Source organism: Oncorhynchus gorbuscha, linkage group LG18 (genome assembly GCF_021184085.1).
Source record: "Oncorhynchus gorbuscha isolate QuinsamMale2020 ecotype Even-year linkage group LG18, OgorEven_v1.0, whole genome shotgun sequence".
Lineage (NCBI taxonomy): Eukaryota > Metazoa > Chordata > Actinopteri > Salmoniformes > Salmonidae > Oncorhynchus > Oncorhynchus gorbuscha.
This window is the reverse complement of record NC_060190.1, coordinates 27,545,762-27,550,523: the sequence shown is the minus strand read 5'-3', so window position 1 is coordinate 27,550,523 and position 4,762 is coordinate 27,545,762. Positions and strand designations below refer to the sequence as shown.

General features: G+C 36.5%; 1 long non-coding RNA gene across 1 annotated transcript; it reads right to left on the bottom strand.

The window, feature by feature from the left end:
* Positions 1–3,504: 3,504 nt before the first annotated feature.
* Positions 3,505–4,478, bottom strand: LOC124002951. Its single transcript, XR_006833168.1, has 3 exons — positions 4,421–4,478; positions 4,218–4,273; positions 3,505–3,788 (listed from the first exon to the last, which is right to left on the bottom strand). It is a non-coding gene; the product is annotated as an uncharacterized LOC124002951 (long non-coding RNA).
* Positions 4,479–4,762: the final 284 nt, after the last annotated feature.

Genomic DNA, 4,762 nt, shown 5'->3' with positions numbered 1-4,762 from the left:
GAACAGGCAACAGACAAACAGAAAAAGCAGGTATAAATACACAGGAGATAATGGGGGACAAAAAGTGAGACACCTGGTGGGGGGGTGAAGCTAAGCATCACACAGGTGAAACAGATCAGGGTGTGACATCCTCCCCTTTCGGCAACTGCGTAAGGAAGGACAGCTTTATCTTTGTAGTGACTGGGTGTATTGATACCCCACCCAAAGTGTAATTAATGACTGCTCTAAGGGATATTCAATGTCTACCAATCGGTGCTATTCTTTGCAAGGCATTAGAATACCTCCCTGGTCTTTGTAGTTGAATGTGTTTGAAATTCACTGCTCGACTGAGGGACCTTACAGAGATGAGGTAGTCATTCAAAGATCAGAGCGAGTCTTATGCAACTTATTGCGTGGCTTGTTAAGCACATTTCTACTCCTGAACTTATTTATGCTTGCCATAACAAAGGAATTGAATACTTATTGACTCAAGACATTTCAGCTTTTCATTTTTTTTTTTCATTTGTAAAAATGTCTAAAAACAATACCGCTTTGGCATTATGGGTGGTTGTGTGTAGGCCAGTGACCAAAACAAATCTATATTTAACATATTTTAATTCAGGCTGGAACACAACAAAATTAGTTTTAAGAAATCAAGGGGTGTGAATACTTTGAAGGCACTGTATATACAGTAGGCCTACTAGTGATTGCCATTGGCAGTAGAACAAAAATATAGCAAGCCAAAGTTGCCTAATAAGTAAAGTGCTCTGTGCATTCTCAGATCACCTTATAAACAACAGATCAACAGTGTGCTAACAAAAACAAAAATCATCAACGTCAACATCTCTTCTAGCCACTTTAATAATTAATAATTGGGTGTAATAAATGTATCACTAGTCACTTTAAACAATGCCACTTTATATAATGTTTACATACCCTACATTATTCATCTCTTATGTATATACTGTACCCTATACCATCTAATGCATCTTGCCATCTTTATGTAATATATGTATCACTAGCCACTTTAAACAATGCCACTTTATATAATGTTTGCATTACCCTACATTATTCATCTCATTTGTATATACAGTGCCTTGCAAAAGTATTCGGCCCCCTTGAACTTTGCGACCTTTTGCCACATTTCAGGCTTCAAACATAAAGATATAAAACTGTATTTTTTTGTGAAGAATCAACAACAAGTGGGACACAATCATGAAGTGGAACGACATTTATTGAGGACCTTCAATACTGCCTACATTTTTTGGTACCCTTCCCCAAATCTGTGCCTCAACACAACCCTGTCTCAGAGCTCTACGGACAATTCCTTTGACCTCATGGCTTGGTTTTTGATCTGACATGCACTGTCAACTGTGGGACCTGACCTTATATAGACAGCTGTGTGCCTTTTCTAATCATGTCCAATCAGTTGAATTTACCACAGGTGGACTCCAATCAAGTTGTAGAAACATCTCAAGGATGACCAATGGAAACAGGATGCACCTGAGCTCATTTGAGTCTTATACCAAAGGGTCTGAATACGTATGTAAACAAGGTATTCAGTTAGTGTTTTTGTATATATTTGCAAACATTTCTAAAACCCATTTTTTTCACTTTGTCATTATGGGGTATTGTGTGTAGATTGATGAGATAAAAAGCAATGTAATCAATTTTAGCTGTAACGTAACAAAATGTGGAAAAAAGGGAAGGGGTCTGAATGCTTTCAGAATGCACTGTACATATGACCCCTGGGCTAAAGCTCTGTTGTAGCACAAGCAAGGATCTGGCGCCCTCTTGTGTCTCTCTGAATAAACAGCAAGCTGCATACCATTTTGGGGCACCATTTGGATAATGTCAGACAAATTCAGAACATTCTTACTTAAGGTATTAGACTGGACTACGAAAGAAAGAGAAAATTAAGAGCCACTCTAGTTTTGGAATAAATAAATCCTTTGATTAAACTGACATCATGGATGGGACCATGTTCATGATCTATAATAGTTACTATAATGGAAAGTAATTGCAATCTTTAATGATGTGTAACACATTTCAGAAACATTTCAGAAACATTTGCTAGTAGCCTAGTATGTGAGTAGAGACTTCCTGTCATTTGGCTTGTGGTTTCACATGTTCCACAGTCACACATTTGACAACAGATGACCATTAACATATCATAGACATTTCTTTTAAAAATACCACATCTAATGAATATGTTCCAAGATTCCACTGAGTTTGTTTTATATACATTGCTATAAAATAAATGATCAACTGCATTTTTTTAACAGACAACAATCACTGGATTGTAGAAGACAACAGATGTGTGGTGACATAATAGTACAATCTAAGTATGCACTGACTAATGAAGTAGCTGAAAAGTAAAGCGGTACAAACACAGGTCACGGCAGAATGCTGTAGATAACCAATGCATTATAGGACTTCATAGTAAGAAACAGTACATTTTACAGGAGAAAACAGAGGTGGGACCAAGTCACTATAATTCAAGTCACAAGGTTCAAGTCTTAAATCGAGTCCCAAGTAGACCTGGTCGAGTCTTAGGTCAATTCTCAAATCAAGTCCAAGTTGTGCATTCTAAGAGCAAGTCAAGTTTTTTAAAATCAAGTTTAAAAAAAATCGATACAGGCAATGACTTATTCAGCTACAAATCTTTGTCTATTTATTGAGGCTACCAGACAGTCCTTTATATTATTTTTTCTACAACGCATTTTGATGATGTAATAATGAATTGTAACAGCAAATTCCAAATGCAAGCTTCATATGTAAATAATCGATTCCAAGCAATGTTGACATACCAAAAAAACAGTAGTCTTATGCTAGTAATTATTGCTTGATGCCCCCATTGCTGGTGAGCTTCCAGAGTAAACGGTTCATATTCTTGATTACCAAACAGTTTTTGGAGCTGCATAATTATTTATGGTAATCATCTCTCCCTACAATTTCGTACTTTACTATTTATATTTTTGACTACATTTACTTCACTACATTCCTAAATAAAAGTATGTACTTTTTACTTTTTACATTTTTACTCCATACATTTCCCCTGACACCCAAAAGTATACATTACATTTTAAATGCTTAGTAGGACAGGAAAATTGTCTAATTCACACACTTATCTGGTCAACCCTACTGCCTCTGATCTGGCGGACTCACTAAATACATGCTTCATTTGTAAATTATGTCTAAGTGTTGGAGCATGTCCCTGGCTATCCGTAAATAAATAAAAAACAAGAATGCTTAATAAGGAATTTGAACGGATTTTTACTTTTACTACTTAAGTATATCTAAAACCAAATACTTTTAGACTTTTACTCAAGCAGGATTTTACTGGGTGACTTTCCCTTTTACTTGAATCATTTTCTATTAAGGTATCTTTACTTTCACAAAAATATAATTGGGTACTTTTTCCACCACTGATCTGTGTCACAAAATGAGTTACAAAAGTTACAAAACCTGGCTAGATAAATTCAAGTCACTAGTCACAAGTCAAAGTCAAGTCTTGATGCTCCAAGTCAAGTCTCAAGTTATTTTATTTGTGACTTGAGTCAATATCATGTGACTGGAGTCCACACCTCTGGGAGAAAATCTAACCACAACAATACAGTGCCAGATCAACAATATCTGTACCAGCAGGTATACAAACTTATAGAAATGTCACATCAGCATGTTCCAGCTACAACTGCAGCTGCTAAAAAATACATAGGATCACACTAGTTAGGTGTGTTCTTTCCTTTGCCTCTGCGATCTCCATTTGAGAAATGTAAGGCGCTGTAAAGTACTCCTTCCTCCCCTCCCTGTTAAAATGAAAATAGCATAGGTTTGTGTATTCTACTATTACAGTACATGTTTAAACATATATACAAAATTCAAGGCCTTTGCATTTAACTGTTAAATAGACCTAGCCATTAGCTAGGATACAAAACCTTATTGATGTGGACCGAGCCTAGTTTTTGGACAGTACAGTTTAACATTGTGATCAATTAACAAGATCAATGATCAATTTACCAGTAATGTGTTTGCTTGTCCTGTTGTATTCTGTGCTGCTCTGCATGTGCACATTGTCTGTTTGTATTGTAATTTCATTTGTTTTAAATGAGCTGCCCAGGGACTGCAGTTACAAGTTTGTCGGCTGGCTTAAACTGGCACTTTTACAATAATGTTGATTAATGTGCACTGTCCCTGTAAAACTGCATTTAGTAAAGTAAAAGTAAATACCTACATACCTGCACATCGTCGTTGCGTTGCTGATCGATTTTCCATCTCTCCTGTTCATTGTTTCCTGTGGGTACAAAGAAGCTATTTCAAAATGTGATTCAACAATATTCATACATTTTCATTTCTGTCAAACAACTGATATACTGTATAATTATTCAGTGGGGCCGGAATTATTGACACCCTTGATAAAGATGAGCAACATTTACTGAACCTGTCACGCCCTGGTCTAAGTATTTTGTGTTTTTCTTCATGTATTGGGTCAGGCCAGGGTGTGGCATGGAGTTTTTGTATTGTGGTGTGTTTTGTCTTGTGGTTTTGGTGTGTATGTATTTAGGATTGTAGCTAGTGGGGTTTTCTAGCAAAGTCTATGGCTGTCTGGAGTGGTTCTCAATCAGAGGCAGGTGCTTATCGTTGTCTCTGATTGGGAACCATATTTAGGCAGTCATATTCTTTGAGTTTGGTGTGGGTGATTGTCCTTAGTGTCTTTGTTACTGTCGCTGTATTTAGTTGACAAGTATAGGCTGTTTTGGTTTTCATTACGTTTATTGTTTTG